Below are 20,722 nucleotides of genomic sequence, written 5' to 3' on the forward strand. Positions count from 1 at the left end.
ATGAAATTTTTTCTAAAATATTTCCATTTATTTGCCTTAAAAGAACAGATCCTGACCATAATTTAAACTTTTTTCGATCCAAGGTCATCATCTAGTTCACTTCATTCCAGCAAGTATTTATTTAACACCTCCTGTTGTGATGATCCTCTCAGGTCCTTTCGGATACTTGAGTCTGTTCACCACTGTGTTAGACAGCTTCTGAATGCTGTTGCTTTGGGGATATTGAGTCAGCTTTTTATAGCATTTCTGAAGACTGGTAGACACCTGTGAGGGTGCCTCACCGAACCTCACTCCCTAATGTGATGCTTCTACTCTTCTGTGAGTGTGAAGCTAAAATAACCAGCCACATGAACATACATATAAAATAAGACCACACTAAGCAGCTCTTTCGTTTGTAAAGTCCATGAAATTTGTAGATTTTGGTTGCTCAAAAGTCCTTATTATCCTTTGGCTTATTTTTTTGGATCTCTTGAGTTGTTCAGACATTTTAGGTACATGAAATGTTGCTATAAATTGATGAAGCAGATATTTCCTTTATTTCTTTTCTTAATAATGCTTCTAGGAACAAATTCAGATCTTAGAACACCACGGTCTATGTTATCGAATGGCCAAATGAGAATTAGTTGTGCCTAAAACATTAATCAACATATTTCCATCTAATTATAGTCCACAGCTTCCTTATAAACCATTTTATATTTGCCTGAGATTTGGTTTAATTTTGAACTATAATTAAGACTTTTAAATGAATTGTTAATTTTTCAAATTCAGTTTGTGAATTTATGTGTGTGTATATATATATATTTACAATTTGTAATATTACACACGCACACACACACACACCAACACACACGCCATAGAATTCTTAGTAAAGACTTCTGTAGCAGGCTCATTTTGATATTCTCTTTTGTCAAATTGATGTGTCCTGAGAACATCTATCATTAAAAGTCAGTATTTATAAAATATTTGTTAAATTATACAGCTCTATCTGATTACCAGTTAAGCTGAAAATGAATTGAGTGCTGGAGAGAAGGCCAACCCAGTGTGTGTATTTTACAGGCTGAAAGAACTAACATGTTAGATCAGGAGAGGTTTCTAAGGCTCTGATATAGATTGGAGCAGTAAAGCTAGATAAAGTTTTTAGTACCTCCCAATGACCGTGATAATCACACCTGTACTTCAGTTACTTTTTGCATTATTAGTAACTGTTAGTTAGCTCATCACATCCCTCCAACAAGTTTTTATCCTCTTTAACCCTGTTTTATTCATGTGCCCAAATCTACCTGGCACCGACCTTACCAAATGAGAACAAGCAAGAAGCACCATAGTAACAGAAGAATAAAATTCCTCTGTATGTGCTTTGTATTACCAGCAACGTGTACACTGAGATCTTTTTGAAGAGTTAATGAAGAAACTTGAGGATTTTGGATTATCTGCCATTTAAAGTTAAATTGTGGTATTTTGGCCTACTTAAAAGGCATAGCAGACCCTTTTTTTTTCCTCTAAAATTATTTCTAGACTCCTCGAGTGTAGTTATTGGTTATCTGTCCATTTCTTTTCTATTTAACAGTCTTCTCTTTTTAAACAATATAAATGTAAGCTGGTGCATGTTTGTGTAAGAGTGTGATGTGTGTTTGTGTAAGAGTGTGATTCAGATTCTCTAGGATTATAATCTTTCTTTCAAGCTGTTATTGCAACATTGAAGAGTAAGAGAATTTTCATCATATTGTCATGCAACTTCATGGCTTATTTTCATTTGTTTTTGTTATTTATTATTATTATTATTATTATTATTCACTTGGAATTTATGGGAGAGAATTCCAGAAAGTTACCATGGTTCTTTTCTTTTTTTCTTTTTTTTTTTTCAGTTAGAGGAAGTGGCAAGCGTGGATTGAGGGTAAGGAGAGTGTGGCACAAGGAAACTGGCTTAAAATCTCTACATAGTATATGCAATTTTATATTCTGAATAATATCTCCAATTCATTAATCACTCTGGGTGGTAGCCATACAAGTTTTATTCCTTGGAAAGCCTTACTATAATTGAGAACTTTGCCAGCATATCATGTACCTTATAATTTTATATTCTAAAATTACGTGGCATTTAATGTCTTCATTTCCTCGTGCAACCTTTTAAAATCCTTGTATCTTCATTTGTTTTATTGCCCCCACATCCTTTTTCTATTTCAGGTAATTCTTTGCAATTCATTTAGCTGTTCTGCAGATAAGTCTTTTGCAAATTTTCTAAAAGCTGGGTTATCTCACTGTGGTCTAGTGCTATGGCTTTTTAGTAGGAGACAAGTTTACAACTAGGAACCTCTAGTTCCCTAAGTTCAAAATCTGTATAAGTTTATACTAGAAAGCCAAAATATTCCCTCTGTAATCACTGAACATCCAAAAGAAGATAGATACCATCAGCTTTGAAACCTAATCAATTCCTTAAGCTTATGGATATTTCGAAGGCCTGAGACAGAGTGTGTGAGACCCAGCATTGCCTTGGCCGTTTACTTTTGGGAGCCGCAAATGGGGTGGTATCTTTTGCCAAGACCTAAGAGACTTAATATAAATTGGCAGGAATGTAGCCTCTCTTTCACCCTGTTCTTAGCAAAAGGAACAGCAGGTTAAAAATGAATAACGAGTGATAACATTTTTTTAAATAATCTTAAAGGGATTTTTTAAGTTTTTATTTTTAACGATTTAATTTAAAATTTACCAAGTCAGTTGATGTGTTGCTGTTTACTTACTAAGAGCTATTTTATTAGAAGGTAATGAATAATTTTGAGTTTTCCTCATGTCAGTGTGCTCTACTTTTTAAGGACTGTCAATTACCTAGACCTTATATCACCTAGAAAATTGGAGAACAGTCATCCTGATGTCACTGCTATTCTGGGCACCACACAAAACTGTTAAAAGTACTCGAGTTTCTGGTGACACACTGTAGAACTCTTCTTATATATAAGTTCTGTCTTTGGAGGTGCTAAGAAGTAAGACTGAGTTTTTGTGCTCTCAAATATATCCCCTTGGTATACTGCTTCCTTTCACATTAAGCATCTTCAACACCTTTACTTCAAGAAATAAGCCAGTGGTGCACAAGATTAGGCAAGAAGCTTCAGAAGAGAAAGAACCCTTCTCAGAATTTCAGAATCCCCTCATTAGAGAGAACATTTCTATAACATTTTATTTTATTCAGAGATTCTAAGTGTTGGAACAAAAAGGCAGGAGGAGAGGAGCTATCTTGAGCTCTTGAATTTGAAGCAAGATCTGCATTAGACCCCATTTTAGAAAAGTATTTGTCCTCCATATAAATCAGTGCTTTCACCAAATTAGTGAATTTTATGTCAGGTATCTTGGTTGCTCGTATTTTTTAAATCTTAGATATAATTCAATAGAAACAATGATTTGCTATTTAAAGAAAGAATATCTGATATTTAATGAAACTCTGACCTTTTTAATGGAGAAAAAGAGTAGCATGGATGCTAGGTCCAGGGTGTGTGTGTGTGTGTGTGTGTGTGTGTGTGTGTGTCTGTGTCTGTGTGTCTGTGTGTCTGTGTCTGTCTGTCTGTCTGTCTGTCAGAGAGAAAGAAAGAGAGAGAGAGAGACGGAAGACAAGAGACAGACCTAGTTACATTCATCTCCTTTGTCCACAGAGTATTTGCAGTAACTTGGAAACAACATAGAATAAATTTCTCTTAGGTATTTTAAATAAAAATAGGGAAGACCAAGGGAAATGAATCATATTAGAATTACTTTGGGCCTCTTAGGAATCCTACAGATGTCTTGATTCTGTAGCATTAAGAGGGAAGTCAAGACACAGTCCTCTTCGGAACAAAATAGCAGACCTTTCATTGGATCTCCCATCGATGCTACCCCAGGTCGAATCAGTGCCAAGTCCACTATCAGCCCTTGGGTTTCACCTGTCCTGTGCATTCATCCTGGTTCCTCTGGCTCTGCCTGCATGCTTGTTATGGCTTGGCTGTGCCAGAGTGTTCATTCCATTGCTTTGGAAAGGCTTGCAGTGTCAACAGTTGCACATCCCTTTCAGGAATAGCATTGAGCACAATTTTGGAAAAATTGCACTTGCATCATATATTGGATTGAGCATTCAAGAGGCCTTCAAAACATCACTCTCAGTTTATTCTGCTGTTTCACAGGTACTTCCGTAGAACTGACATAGGTGAGGGGCACCCAGAAACTGGCCATGCATGCTGGGGGGTGCAGGGGAGGAAAGTGAGAGAGATTCCGTTCTGCCTGACTCAGCCGTAATAGGTAGAAAACCTAAGGATCCTTTTCTTCACTGATCATCATTTGTTTCCATCGTTTGTTCCCATGGTTATTTTCCACTGCTCAGTTGTTATTTGCATTTCTTTAGAAACTAAGAGGCAAAGAGAATTGAGGTGCTACACCAGAGTCTGAGAAAATTCAAAATTTTGGACTGAGGTCCCACCTCTGAGCTCATGCTTTTTTATTACACTGTATTTGGCTAAAGATCTGACACTAAATGCACTGTAACCATTGCAAAGGCAGTGCAGTGTCTTGCTTCCTAGATTTCCACTGGCATGTCTACCTGTTGTTAGAGTAACCACACCTTTCCATGAATTTTGGGTGTTTTAGCCATTTTGGAAAAAGAAGGGCAGGGAAAAGAAAAGAATTGATGGTAGAGAGATGGTGCCTGAAAATGGAAAGGTCACAGATGAAAGCAGAGTATGTGTTACCTTCTGGCTCAGGCGAGGTGGTTGGGTGTGGATGTCATGTGTGTCCCTAACGCAGTCACCCTCGCAGTGGTAATTCTCCCAGTTTAGCCACCATGGAGTATTGTTCCTTGTTTTCCTGTAGTGCTTGTCAAAATGCTATGACAACTGGCTAGTTTTATACAAACAGAGCCTGGCTCTCAAGAGACAGTGTGTCTGAAAGTCAAACGTGGATGGCAGCCATTGGCATGCAGAGGAGTCAGAAACCAGATTGTTTTCTCGTTGGATGAACAGCTTAAAGCAACGTAAAGTTAATTGAAGAATTCCTTGAAAGTGAAGTCAGACTAAAAGAAATGCTCTTGAGTCTATAATTTACTAAATGTGAAAGATCTGTAAGTGGTAGTGAGACTAAAAGTTTAGGGGAAAAAAGAACATTTTTGTAAACAGATCTGGCTTGTATTATTGCCTGGGCAGTTTTAATTATTTGCTCTAATAATGTAGATTTGCAAAAGAATCTCTAATTAGGTAAAGCTTGATTTATAGAGTTGGCCTCATATAAACCATGATGTCATGGTGTGCTGCAGAAAATTACAGGCCTGGTCTTGCCGTTGAAAACTATTATTTCTACCCAGGACTACTCACGCTCTGCATGTCTTACTCTCACAAAATCAAAGCATCCTATGTTCTCTCTCTCAATGCCCATTGCCCAGGTAAATTTAAGGTATATTGTTACTCATTAAGTAATTTATCAAATACATATTTAAAAAATTGAGGAGGCAGGAGCAGAGTTTCAGTACTAACTCTAGTAGTTAAAGAAGTCTTTACTTCCTGGGAACTTAGTAGAAACCATCCCATGATCATCAACAGAATGAATTCATTCTTCCTTCATGCCAGACTGTCAAAAGTAGTATGGTATGTCTGTCTGTCCTTCCCTCTTACAACCCTAAACCTGTCTCTATTTTTCTTCTCCCTTCCTGGCCACTTCCTGGAAAGTTATTTCAGTGTCACTATCATCTGTTTAATCTTGCTTTAAATAAGAGCATGGGCTTCTGTAACATTTCACCCTGGTTCTTATTCCCTTTGCCATTGTAGTAGAGCCTTGATGTAGGGCCAAGGCCCTTGCTTTGATTATAGGTCTGCTGATTATAATTTCCTAACATTTTTCTTCCATTAATTATACCTTAATGGTTACATTTTCTATGCCTTCCATTTCAATTTTGTTAAAGTAGAAAAGACTTTAAAAGGAATTCTAGAGTTTTACAATTTCTTTTTCATCTTGTATAATTGTTTAACTGACATCTGCCTTGATTGCCATTTTAAGTGATTTGCCTTTATCAGGTCTTCTTAAACTATTCAGTGTATTTTGCATAGAAAACAACTCGTGCCTTTCACTGTCATATTTCATCAGTTTATATAATATTTGATTAAATTATGTAACTATAATAACAAGTCCGACAGGCATAAACATGTTTGGGAACAAACAACTCTTTAAACAGTTGGAAGAAGGACATATGACATACCGAAGAATAGCTTTCTAGCCTCCAGCATTCAGTATGTGTGGGCTTGGTCCTGAGTTAAACAAAGGGATAAAATTGAGTAAATGAAGCTCAGTTATGAGAACTTCTGACACTGTACTCTCCACCTTCTTTTCATTTTGCAGATGTGATCGGGTGGTAACATGACTTTCCCAAGGTCTTGAAACTACTCGGTAGCCAAGTTGGGTGCCCTAACGCCCAACAGGATTTTCCAGTGGCAGAGGACAACTGATACCCTGACCCTTTATTGTGCTTGTCTGACTGTCGCTTTATGCAGGTTTTCAGAGTGAACTTTGATTTATTGCCACAAAATACCTGTCTTGATGTTTACTTTACCCATAGTTTTTGTGTTACTAATTAACATGTTTTTCTTTAAATTCTTAATATCAAAACTGATTCCTTTCTTATTACTGGGAGTTAATCCAGGTCATGAGATTTATTAGTTCTGTCTCTAAATGACCATAATTAGATAAGAGAGAGAGGGGCCGCTTGTAAGAATTTTCCTTGCAGAGCTTGCTCTCATCAGTCTACAGCCGCATACTGTTCATGGCTGCTTTTTAAAGGTCACAGGCCTCTGAGACAAAGCTGCTCTGGAGTTGAGGCAGGGCTCTAAGGTTTATATTTATTTGATCTCTTTTATAAGCCACATATGCTGATGTTTCTAATATCAAATTGGAAAGATTTTTTTTTAAATCCCCTTCCTTTTTCCACCCTTTTTTCCAGTGCTTCCCTCTTGTCCAATCCCCTTTCATACAAGAGTCGATAGTACCTAGAATCAAAATGTACCTATTAATGGGAAGTTTAAAATAAAATCAAACCATTAGGATGAATGTGAAGGAAGGGGGAAAATGTTGTGCTCAAATCCCAGAGGTAAAATGGTTTTGTTGTTCTTGAACATTGCATTTAGCTCTGAGTTCCTAATAGACATTTGGGTTCACCATTTTGTTTGCTGAAAGGAAACCTATCTGCTCTTCCACAGAGACATTGTGATCAAGCACTTTATTCTAAGTCAATGATCCTATGTAAGTGAAGCTGAATAACCATCTAGAGCAGGGGATTCCTATACACATTAGAGTTTGAGAAGCCCTATTGTAGTTCATCTCCATTCTTTATTGACGAGGAACAGAGGCCAGAGAAGAGAAATAATATGCCAGTCACCAAGATTATTGGTACTAGCACCAGCCTGGGGCCAATGTTCCTCAGCACCAACCTGGGCCTCAGAGCACTCTTGTATAGAAATCACAGGTAAGGTGTGCTATATGGACACTGAGGACATAGGCTGTCAAGTGAGTGGGGTTTAGACTTGATGGAGTCAGAATATAGAATGTGAGGAAAAATGGTTTCTTCAAGGAGCTTCTCTTTTCACTGTGAAGAGAGACAGAGGGTAGACCTCTGTTCCAAGTTGCTATCACATCACTGTGGAGGGGAAATCTACACTAATAGGTAATTACTTAAAAACTAATCTGTTTTTAAGTAAATACTATGTCAAAATTTCTCTTTCTTTAGTCAAAATTACGGATAAGTTTATGTTGTATTTTATGACAGTAAGTTTATGAGAAAACTTTGGGTCAGGGTCCCAAACTCAAGCTGCCTGCAGCAAGCAGTCAGGCAGATACAAATAGCTGTTTATTACCCACTGGGCCAGGCCTAAGACAACAGGGAGCGGGCCCTACGGTGCACCAATGGGCCGTGTCCTGTCTCCAGGGGGCAGCTGCTTCCCAGCTCCAGATGATTTCTGTCTTGTATGCGGATATACAGTTGACCACATTTTCTTTCTAGTGTTGTGAAAGAAGCTGGAAGTCTGGCTTATTAAATTAAATCCCCTAATTTTAAATGTTAACAACTTCTTTCTTCCACTTGCTCAAGCCAGAAGCCTTGGAAATGTCCTTGACTCCTCTTCCTTTCAAACCCACATATAATCCGTCTGGAAATCTGTTGGCTGTACCCTCAAAATATATTCAGAATCTGATCACTTCTTACTTATCTCTACTGCACTACTGTAGCCTAAATCATCATCATTTCTCTCCAGGATTATTGCAATAGCCTCCCTTCCATGCTTTCTCTCCTCAGCTGGAGGGATCTTATTGCTCCTCTGCTCATTACCCTTCAAAAGCTTTCCATTTCACTCAGCATGAAAGCCCAGAGGCTTCTCAATGCCCTAGGAGACTATCTGACCTCATTTCTATGGCCACAGTGGCCTCCTGTCTGTTCCCCAAATACACCAGCTCATTTCCTCATCATGACCTTCACCCATACTGTTCCCTTGCCTAAATGCTCTTTCCCCGGGTATCTCCATGGCCCATTCACTCCCTCCAACCCTTTACTCAAACATCATCTTCTCCACGAGGCCTTCCTTAGCCTCATTATCTAAACATGTAGACACACACACACAAATGCACACACCCTACCCCTCCCCTTCTCAGCTCTGTTTTCCCCTCAGCTCATATCATGCTCTGGTACACTGCATATTTTTCTTCTTTATTACCTGTCTTCTTCAGGTAATAGGTTCCAAAAGGGTAGGGACTTTGTATGCTTTGGTGTATGTGTTCACTACTATATGCTTAGCATCTAGAAATGTCCTTCACACATAGTAGGTCCTCAATAAATGTTTGCTGAGTAAATGAATCTTAAAAACAGTTTTGCAACTTCAAGCCAAATAAAACTCTTCGGTGGGCCAAACCCAGCCTACAATCCCTTTCAACTTAGTCAAAAAGAAGACTGTGCACTTCTCCAGCTGTGCCTAGTGTCTTAGAGACAGACTTCTGGACAGCATCCTGCCACCTGCCCTGCTCAGGAAACCTTAGAAGAGCTCTTCCACTGCACCCCTATGCATTGCGTCCTCCTGCTTCCACCCTGCTGAATTTTAATGCAGGCTGGTGGTTTTATGCCTCAACACTGTTTTCCCCAGTGTGTTGTTATTTGGCATATAGAGAATTTTCCATGAATTAGTTCAGCTTCCTGAGTGAACTTCCAAACTTCTGAAGGTAGGAAACATTAGAATAATTTGACTCACTTTCCACAACACAGAGTTTAGAGTCAGACAAGCAGTGAATAAGAGGAAGAACACTACAAACAGAAGAGAAAACATATATAATGACTCTTGGGTGGAAAAAACCTTGATGCTTTGGAAGAGAGCAAGTGAAAATATAGCAGGGAGTAAAGCACGAAAATGGTAAGAAAAAGTTAGGTAGGCAGGGCCAAATCTTGCAGGCTAGGGTAAGAAGTTTGTATGTTGTTGTTAAGTACAGTGGGAAGATCAGAACTCATGAACTGTTCATAGTGGTAATTTTTCTTTAATACAGCTTTTTACTGAAGTATGACATATATACATCCTGGTGTGTGTTTCATTTGTCAGTTTATCATTAGCAGTCATTCAGCACCTAGACTCCCTTTCCTTTTTTTAAAAAAAATTTTTGGACTTAACTGGCTGAAAAAAAAATGTTTATTTTCACATTTATAATTAAAATATTAAAGTTTATTTTAAAATAGCTTACTAAAATAAATGTACTTATTTATAGAAAATAAGCTTTGTTTTAGTTACGTAATACTATAGATTTGGGTTTTAATAACTTTTTAATAAAGTAAGCTGCCCCGGGCACAGTCAGTCTTTTTAATTGTATCCACTTTAGTTACATAAACATAATGCTAAATAGTCATTCATTTTACTGTTGCATTTGCAACCTTTTCCAAGTTACTATCACATTAAAATATATATAATGTTTTCCTTTTAAAGATATAATATTGTATACTTACACTATACCAAACATACATTAATTTTAGTTTTTATAAAAGGTATAGCTTTTTTTAAGCTCAAGGTTTATTCCAGCCTATATATTCTAATCATAAAATAAAATTTGAGCAGTTTACTAATGTTCCGTAGAAGGTAGAACAAGACTTTTTTTTAGTTCAATATATGAGAACAGTAAATCATGTCTCATGTATTTTCTTGAAACTTCAGAATTCTGGAAGCCAAAGTGAGCCTCCAATTGCTTGCAGGGGTTTTGTAGCTTAGCCTTGGCTATACAGTGACTAAAAGGGCAGATTCTGAGTCATGATAACATTTGAGATATCAACAGTCAAAGCAAAATCAAGCTATAGATAATCTGGAAGGCTGAGGTAAAGACTAAGGGTTAGGAAGAAACTCTTGGAACATTCAGAGGCAGCCCAGATGTGACATAAGTGAGAACTATAAGAAGAAAAATTTCACAACTCTTCATAGCTTTCTCACAACTGATTTTCATTTCAGTATCATGAAATGGAAATTATGGAAGTAGAGAAATTCAGAAATGGAAAGGACCATAGAGACCTCATTTTACAGATGAGGAAACTGAGGCCCAGAGAGCACCAAAAACTTGCTCAATGTCACACAACTAGAGTTAATGTAAGACTGAAGTTAGAATTTGGAACTCCTTTTTCTAGCTCACTATTCTTTTATCTAATCTCTTGGCCATTTTTTGACTATATAGTCGTTGGAGTTATACCAAAATGGAATGAGCTGGTTTGGGTGAGGAAGGGAGCTCTCTGCTACCGGAAGTGACTGATCAGGAGAAACTGGACTTTGGCTACCTGATATGCATGTGGATTTTCCATGAAGTAAACTTGGAAACTCTAATTTCAATGAGTTTAGGTAGTTTTCATATTTGTAATCAGATAATTATTTGTCCTCCCTACTTACAACAATTATCGTTCATTCTCATTCATGCGTGTCTCATTCACTCTAGTCTTTTCTCAGAACCTGTTTTGCCTTTGAGGGCACCTGTTCCAAAGTCACGTAGTAATGCAGTATGACTAAAAAGCAAGCCAAGACTCCAAGCTCTGTTCACCACTTGGAATGATGAGTAATCATTTTGCCCATAATTAATTTAACCTTTTGCATTAGACCAGTATCTAATAACTGCTGGTTTTTTTCTACCACAAATACAAAATTAGCTATATAGTTAGCAAAGGAAGATCCATGACAATGACTCAGTTGGCTTTCCTACTCTATAGCAAGGACTTAGAATGGTAAAAGTTTGGCTCAGTTCATAACCCAATAAGGTATAAAAGATTTTTAAAGGAGATCGTGGTAGAATTTCTTTACTATGCAACGATATAGCCTGTTCTTGGCTTAGAAACGAGAGTATATAAATTGGCATTACAATATAAAGTGTGTGAGAGGAACTCTGATTAGAAATGTATTTACCAACTGATAATGTCTGTGTGAATAGAAAATCTCTGCATATTGCTCTGAATAAATATTCTGAATATAAAATTATCTCTGCTCATCCCATCTTCATCCCTTTGTCCAGTTTTGAGACCTTATTTTTTCTGCTGTAATTTAGAAGGTATTTTCCCAGACATGAACGTTTTTAGACTATGGACTAACAGTCATATTTATAATAGGGAATTTCCAGAAAACAAGTGATTCAGTCTCATATGCTCTAAGTATCCCCATTCTCCAGTGGAAACCAGGGTGAATTATTCATTGTAGTAAATATATGGTCACATTGGGACCCATCTCCATAGGTTTAAAACCGGGTTTTAAACTTCCATCCTGCAGTCCTGTGGGAAGATTTCTAATATCTGTATTCTCTTCACTTCCACTGACCTGAATTTGGGATTTGGGAGGTGGGATGAGAGAGGAAATGGTAGCAGGGTTTCACCTATCATGGTGATCCAGTAAAGATGTGAAGAACTGACTTTCTCCACTGCCCCCAAACATAAAGGAAACAGATCCCAGCAAGGGAGAAGCCGTGTGACAGGACTAGAGAAGTTTAGTACATAGTTGTCCAGATCGAACGTAAAAAAAACCTGAGATGCACATTTCCTGGTTCCCACATCAGTTTTTGTTTGTTTGTTTGTTTGTTTTTATGATCCCATTTCACCTCTACTGAAAAGTCAGGGTAGACTCTTATTTCCTTTCCAAAGCAGAAGTTGGACCATGTATCTTAGGTGTGTTTGCCTCACTTTCTCCCAAAAGAAGACCCCCTAGGGCAGTGTCAACAAACTTCTCCTGTGAAAGGTCAAATACTAAATATTTTAGGTTTTGCCAGCCTTCTGGCCTCTGTAGCAACTGCTCAACTGTATCATAGCACAAAAGCAGTCACAGATGATTCGTGAACAAGCGACCATGGCTGTGTGCCAATAAAACTTCTTTCATGGCCACCGAAATTCCAATTTTATGTATTTTTCACATGTCATGAAAAATTATCCTAATTTTGATTTTTTGCAAACATTTAAAATCACCATGTGCTATTCAGAAAGAGATTGTGGATAAGATTTGGGCCCACTGGCCATAGTTTGCTAAGCCTAACTGTAAGGGAATAAATCATGAAATATGAGAAAGACTATAGCTGTTAAAATGTGAAGAGACAAAATATGATACCTGAAGGACAGATAATTTAAATCTGGTAAGAGAAGTGACTGATGGGTATGTGCGTGCGTGCGTGCGTGCGTGGAGAAGTAGATACCTGCCCTGACCCTTGATTCTGTTTTAGGTAATCTCGGTTGATACTCAGTCAAATTCCAGATTGGTTATTTTGATTTACTCTCTTAAGCTTTACGAAAGCCAGGTTTTAGTTGGCCTTAGAGAAGAAAAGCAGAAATAAGAGGACATGTAACTTAAGAGTTGACTATAAGGTATGTAGAGCCAACAGAACATTTTATTAGGAATAGTAGCTAGTGGTTTTCATTATCAGTGAATCATGGTTAAGTGTGTCTGAGGTAGGGAAGAGGCAGCTAGTGTATCCCTCTTTAGCAAAAACTAGTTCATGACATTGTAACACTCTCATAGACTGTCTTCTGCTGCACTGAAAGAACCCATAAAAATCTCTATTTTTACAACATAAAATCTGTATTGATAAACTTTAAATTTAAAAAAAATCCTGTAAACTCAAAACCATAAGGGACCATTCTTAAAATAGTGTGGATGTTTATGTGCAATCGAATACAGCTTTTGTTGCGTTGTAGGTCAAATCACCTATAACAATTGTATAAATGGTAGTTTGGTTATTTATAACAAAGGAGCATTAGTTATTATGATGATGACGTTAATATAATTACCATTTTTTGAGCAGCTACTATCTGCTGCCACATAATATATATTTTTTTCATTTATTCCCATAACAACCCGATAAATTAGGTATTACTCCTGTTGAAATGAAATTGGGGCCTAGTCACATACACAGACTAACAGGGCCAAATCTATGTTTTCCTGACATGAAAGTTTATGGTATTTCCACTGTACTATTACCATGATGAGAAATAGTAGCCAAAAAAAAAAAACCCAAAAAATATAATTTGGAAAAACTATCTCAACTATATTGCTGGCTATCATTACTTTATGTTAATCTTGTCTGCATAGTTATTGTATAGTAATAGAATGACTTCAGCTCCTTAAAACCTTGAAAATCAAACCCATTTTGTCTTTTAACATTTGTGGTTTGTGTGTCCATTCATGGCTCACAGTTTCTAGGCAAGCTGCAGCCTTGAACTATTCACTGTCTGAACTTGCCCTCAAAGAATTCTTCTTCCCTCCTTACCTCTCTCAAGTGACAACCAATGAAAAACCCACAAGCTCAGCAGCTGCAGCTCTGGAAAACTTCCATCAAAACCCACATTCCATGTCCCTTTTGAAAATCACAGTTCCTAGAATTTGCTGTTATCTTCTTGAGGGTCATGACTAATGTTTGTAACATTGTAAAACTTCCACTGCAAACAGTGTCTGCAAGACCTGGATTCCTTAACTTGAGCTCTGTGTTAACTTAACCTACACCAAGATGTTTGCTGCCCGTCAACTGCTCTACCCTAAATTCTTACCCAGAAAACTAGAAAGCTTAATGAATTTCAGAAAGTCCCTCTTTGACAGATAGAATTGAATAAAAATCCTTGGTATATTGAGACTCTGAGGTGACTCAGTCCTATTCTGGTTCCTCTAAATTTTATTCATTTCATGAATTGTTTTTAGGATTCAGAGGTCAAGTACCCGTATACCTGTCTCGGAGGAAACAATTTCATTTTTCCTAAATGTGGAAATGTAGTGTTAAAGTGGCTGTTTTATGTATGAGTGAGTGATACCAAAATCTAGTTTTTAGCAGCCTTTTCATATGCGAATCATGTTATTTAATCCAGATTTCTTTGAAACCACAACCAGACACACAGTATGGATATTTGATTGAAGAAATATGGTTGCTATTATTCACCCTGCCATGCTTTATTTTGCTTACATTAATGACCCATTAATAAAATTTTTTTAAAGTAAATTTGCATCATTAGCCATTGAAATTGGCAAGACTGGGTGCTGATGATTACTCACACAAAATTCCATCAAGAGATAATTTTCTGATCTGTTCGGATCACAACATTGATTTTTCTAGGCTGTCCTACAAATATGTCCAGAAACTCAGGAAGAAAAAAGGCTGTAGCCAAGAGACAAATATGTGCTAATGCACCATTTATTGTCTAGAGAAAATATATGCTCATGGCAGCAATAAGAAGTTATTTTATTTGTTCTGTATGTGTTTGCAGTGTGCAGGCCGCAGAATGTTAGCATTCCAGTTGTGCCCAGACACAATAGAAAGAACTAACTAGCACTTTCTCACTAGCCTTAGAAAGGAATGTATCTTTTGAATCAACACTGGCAAAACAGTTGTCATTTATTTCCAATAACCCTAAAAAGGTTCTTTCTGCCGTCTAAACAATGGAGAAATAATTTGGCGTTTTAAATCCCATCTGAATTGACTGCTCTTAGTCACTTAAGAATATTTCCTTATCGGTAAAACTAAGCAGACACATTTTTTTTTTTTTAAATTTGACAGAAAATATCTACTATTTAGCTAAGACAGTGAGCTCAGATTTATGGTGGGGAAACCCTCGTAATTCAAAAGAGATTGACTTGAAATAATGTTGATAAAGAATATCAGTGTCAGTTTTCCTAATGGGAAGGAGCCAAGATTTTCTGTTAAATCAGATTCAAGAGAATGTTTACTCTCATCAGTGATCTGTATATACATTATAAATATGTCTGTTTAAGGTCCCCCTTACCCCCCGCCCCAGAGGAGAGTATCTCAATGACTGTAATTTTCTACTTTGCCATTTTAATATTTTGACTTCAGTTGTTAAAGTATCAGAAAACAACTCGGAATGTCAAGAAAAAAACCATCATACTATACTTCTTCAGCAAAATACTGGAGTTTGTCTTTCTCCAGGTAGTTCTAAGTTCTGTTTATCTTATTTTATTTTATTTTATTTTTAGGGTTTGATCTGATATCATTAATATATTTTCAAAATGACTATCCAAATTATTTGTGTTTCAAATACAATGAAAACCATGGACATTTTCAAGTCCCTTAGGTCAAATGTATTGAAAAATTTAAATTCCTAAATGACTAAGCATTCTGTAAGCATTTTCTTATTAAATTTTAAAGGAAGAGGTATTCTCTTGAATCTCATGCTGCTCTCTGCTTCCTGGTAACCCAAACACCTTGACTTTTTTTTCACTCCACCAGTCAGATAAAGAAATTGAGCCAAAGAGGAGGCAGAAACTTTGTTCATTCAGGTAAGGGAATATTTCTTGATTGCCTTTAATTTGTTTCATTATTATGCAAAATTTCAAATATAGAGAAAAAAAACCCCTATGATGGCTGCCACAGTCATCTATTCACAGCCACCTTTGTCACATCTTATCCCATAATGGATTTCTCTACCCTACACTAGATTCATGGGAAGTAAATCCCATATATCATATAATTTCTATGGATTGTCTGTTATGAGATTTGAACTTTGTTGGGCTTTGAAGATTAAAAAAATGAATCAGACTTAGTCTTTGTTCTTAGAGATCTCATTAAATACATCTGTAATCCAATGTGATTTTAATGTAAATACATTGTAACGTAGACTCAAATGCTAAAACCCCTGAACCAGCTTTCAACGTAGCAAAATCTATATAAAAGGAATAATTTTATAATTTGAGTCCCTAAAACCAACTTTATGAAAACCTTTTAAAATATGAAAAATTTCCTAGTTCCATTTGCTACAAGAGCCTTGAAGTAATGACACCAGGTAATAAGGAGCCATACATAGCACCTATATTTTGGCTTCTAAATCTTCTTTCCCACCAAAAAGAACTAGTGCTCCTTGGAGAAATGGCTGACTCCAGGGCTCATTGAGGGAAAACAAGATGAGCTTTGGAATGTCTTTTCATGTCAGGATGTTACAAAGTGCTCAAAAAATGATGAGGACTTGTCAAAAGGATAAAGCAACCAGTTTGAAGGGACTCTTAGTGGCCAAATCTGGGACAACTTGAGCAACAAAGCAACTCGGTGAATAAAATAAGAATCCATGTGCGAGTTCATAGTGATAATAAATAAGTAGATACTACATGCATAAGAAGAAACGCTTTCTTTATGGTAGAATGTCACTTAATAAATGTAGAATGAATGATAGAGTAGAAAAAAATCACCATTTTGCAGATTAGATTACATTCATTCCAACAAGTATCAATGGATGCTAAACTTGGAAATGAAAGTTAGTGAGGAATAGGATACATACACATTTTAAAGAATCTCTCCACAAATTATATGTTAGTAGCCATGGGAATTAGTAGCTTTAGCATGGAGAGGTCTGTAGTGGCACCTTAACCAAGTGATCAAAACTACATTCAACAATAATAGAACAAACTGACACCCGCACCTATTGATGTTATGCACTGAGAAAGACATCTGTGATAGTCTTGTCCCCAAATGCATAATTAACTTAATATTAAGGAAATAGCAGACAAATCCAAACTAAAAGATACTGTTAAAAATTTCAATGTCCTGATACAGAAAAGCTGAGGAGCTGTTTTAGACTAAAGGAAACAAAAGAGATATGAAAACTAGATGTATGTGTCATCCTGGATTAGATACTGGACCAGGGGGAAAAATGCAGAAAGAACATTATTGAAACAATTGGTAAAATTTTAATAAGGTCTGTGGATTAAATAATAATATTGTGACTATGTAAGCTTCCTGATTTTGACCACTGTACTCTCATTAGGTAAGTGATTATCTTCGTTCCTAGAAAATATACATTGAAATATTAGGAGCAAAAGGACATGACGTCTGCAACTTAATCAGATGGTTTAGAAAAACAAATAATCTGTTTATATAGAATGAATAAAATACAAAAATAGGAAAATTTTAATAATTGATAAAATGGGTGGAATATAGAAGAGTTTTTGTGCTTTTCTTGCAACTTTTAAGTTTCAAAGTATTTCAAAGTAACAAAATTTTAAACGCTAAAATAAAGCAAATACACATGCATATACACACGCAGTTATCTTTACTTTAAACAAAGTCAGCTCAAAATATAGAAACCTGAAAATTACACCCAAAGATAAACTGAGGAATGTAAATTTTTTCTTTCAACAAAATTACTACAGAAATCTTTAACAACCTTCACGTTAAAATTATAAAATTTATAAAAATTTAATAAACACAGTGACACGGTTTCCCAAACCCCCATCTGTAAATTGAGGTGCACCTGTTCGTTTTATCTTTGTTCTGTTAGTAGTTGCTATATCTGTCTGGCTTACTTTGAAAAGCTTCTTACATAGAGTTGGATATGAGTGCATGCTTATTTACATGTTTTTGAAGAAAATAATGGTGATGGTAACCTGCCCCAAAATACAGATAAGACTTTTGCGGAACTGAGGCTCTACATCAGATTTCTCCCTTCCAGTTATCAGAGTAACTTTTCAGGCCATAGAAAGCCAGGTTTCAGAAGATCCACTCCTTCCACTTATTGGCTCTGAACCTCTTGGATTTTTCCTTTTCTCTCTTTTCCTCTCATTAAAATGTAACTTTTAAGGGAATAATAGAATAGTAATGAAGTAATGAGTCTATTATTTTGAGCCTATCTAAAAATATATTGCTTTACTAATCACAGAAAAAGAATAAGATCTTCCATTTTCCAATAGCTGATTAGCCAAGACCCCATTTTGCCTCTTTTTTTTTTTATACCATTTTGCCACTCATAGAGAATTGGAGTAGAAAATAGAAACAAGTAAAACTAGTCAGTCAAAAATAGTTTCTTATAAACTTTTAATTTTAAAATTAACATTGTCTATAATAGCCAAAGATTGGAAATAACCTAAATGTACTTCCATGGGATCTGATTAATACTAGTAGAATACTATGCTTCCATAAACAAAGACTGGAAAGGTCTTTACGTGCTGATATGGAAAGATGTCCAACATGTAATTTGAAGTCCAAAAAGCATAGTACAGAACAGTCTATATTCAGTGCTATCATTTGCATATAATAAAAGAAGAAAAGAATATATTTAAAAATAAATGTAATATATATACATGCATATGTATAAAATATCTCCTAAAAGATACACACACACATAAGTTGCTTGCCTAAGGAGATGAGAATTTGGTATTGGCACAGGTTCATTAATTTCAGCATTAATAGATGTTGAAAAACTCCTAAATTGAATGCTTATAGAAGAAAATATGAAATTGTACTTTTCACCACTGTTTTATTGCTGTAGAAATTATTGTCCTTCATGATAGTTCATCAAACACAGAAACATTCCTGGACCTTTCACTGTAGTGATGAAAACCATTATGCATTTTATCTGATTCAGTTAGTCTACTCCACTTATTAACTTGATCTCTAAAGACTAATCAACCTTTTTTCTTAAGTGTTCTTGGTCACAGGAGTACATTCTATGAATGACTGCAAGACTCGCCTGCTACAGGACTATTAAAGACCTGAAAAATATAAAACTGATTTCAGTGGACTTCTACCAAAATACCAATTTAGTTTAATACCCAATGGGAAGTAGAAGGGTAAAAGTTATTTCAAATTAGTTAATGTAAGATTTAGTGTTCTTATAATATGTAGAATACCAGGACCTCTCAGAAAAGCCAGAAACCAAATAAGACCTAGGAAATGTTTAGGAATCCAAGAGTGTCTAGAAGAGCATCTTCCCAGGGGATGAAAATTTAATATATCACCAATTTTTTTCAGCCAAGATCTTAAACAGGATATTAAATGGCATGTAGTAATTTTTTCCCTTAATGATTATCTTTGTAGTTAACAGCCCTCTTTTTCAGTCCACCTGCATTTTATAAGTGGATAAATCGAATCATTCCAAGCTGTCGAATACTCCTTTTCTTCACGTATTTGCCAAGTCAGTGAGAAGTAGGAACCTAAAACAGTCTCTGAAACAAGTAACAATCTACTGCCACTTACAACATGAAATTAAGCAAAGAAATACACTTCTCTCGTGGCTTATTTGCATATCTCATGGTTCTCATTTTTAACTCCCTCTTTTTTTAAAAAAAATTATTATTCAAATAAAGACTACTAATCGAGCCTATATGGTATATTAAATTAAAGCTCTCTCCACTGAGAATTTTTTGTATAGTTCTAGTAAATAACACTGCATTTCAATAGAGAAGAGTACACAGATGTGACAGTGGTTTTGGAAACGACTTAGGCAGCATCAAGAAACATCTACACATTTTTTCGGCAGTCTGAGTAGTGAAGTAGTGATTTGTACAGCCTCCTCTGCATCTGCTCTTTAAAAAAAATTTCCCTCCTTCCTTTTTTCAGCACAGAGATGATTAATAAACTGAACACTCTATATATGCATTCTGACAGTCATGGGGACTGTCACGGTTGATAATATACACATCACCCAGTTTTGTTGTCATGAAACACCTGATTGGGTGCCCTGTACAAGGAACTGTGGCATTTTGAGGGGGCGGTGCTAGGAGCTGTAGGAGACATCATAGCCCAGTTACTATTTTCTCAGGTCATAGAGTCAGTAGCTGAGCAGGTGTCCTCTCAAGTCTGGATTATGTATTTGAAGAAATAGTTTCTTTGCCTTAGAGAAGAGAGTACAGTCTCATTATCTTAAAAACTAAAAAGACAGTTTTAATAACCATTTCGTTCATTACACTATGAATTTTCCTGAAAGACTTGTCATAAACCATGTCTCTATTGCCAGATCCCGAGTTTAGCAGTTACCAAAGTTGACTCTATGACCTGTTACATTTTCCATAGGTTGGATGTAATCACAGAAAGGAGATTGCCAAGATTTTATTTCAATTCAGGTATAACTAAATGCAAAAAATCCCTTACACCTTTATTCTGCCTGCCCCACCCTAGATCACCATTTTGGGAAAAAGTTATAGGATTCACCAAACGGTCTCCCTTTGTTCCAAGTTAATTTTGAGAATGGCTTTTTATGTCTGGTTTATAGTCTTTTAGAACTATGATGGAAACACTGTGACATCTTAAGCTGTAACAAATGAACTGTTCTTGAAGATAAATGTAACTTCATGTCTACGAAGCTAAATATTTACTTTCCAGATGATTTAGTATATCTTTGTTCTTTTCCACACGGAGCTTATTCTTTGTGTGCATCCCTTCATCTCCAAGTTACTTTTTTGTAGCCCTGTTATATCAGTGTTTTGTGATATTACAAAAAAGCAAAGAGTGTGAGGTCAAATTTTCCATTACATACTTCAAC

At 36.1% G+C, this 20,722-nt stretch overlaps 1 protein-coding gene across 3 annotated transcripts in view; it reads left to right on the forward strand.

Moving 5' to 3' along the window:
* The window catches only part of CMSS1 (cms1 ribosomal small subunit homolog (yeast)), a 333,716-nt gene that overhangs the window by 183,747 nt on the left and 129,247 nt on the right, over nucleotides 1–20,722 (forward strand). Inside the window, exon 1 of one of the 3 annotated variants that reach the window (XM_025050090.1) lies at nucleotides 15,663–15,752. The exons of the other annotated variants lie outside the window; for them this stretch is intronic. The gene's annotated coding sequence lies outside the window, so the exon portion shown is untranslated. Of the gene's footprint in view, nucleotides 1–15,662; nucleotides 15,753–20,722 lie in introns of those variants that run through there. 3 annotated transcript variants of the gene reach the window in all.

Source organism: Pteropus alecto, unplaced genomic scaffold (assembly GCF_000325575.1).
Source record: "Pteropus alecto unplaced genomic scaffold, ASM32557v1 scaffold164, whole genome shotgun sequence".
NCBI lineage: Eukaryota > Metazoa > Chordata > Mammalia > Chiroptera > Pteropodidae > Pteropus > Pteropus alecto.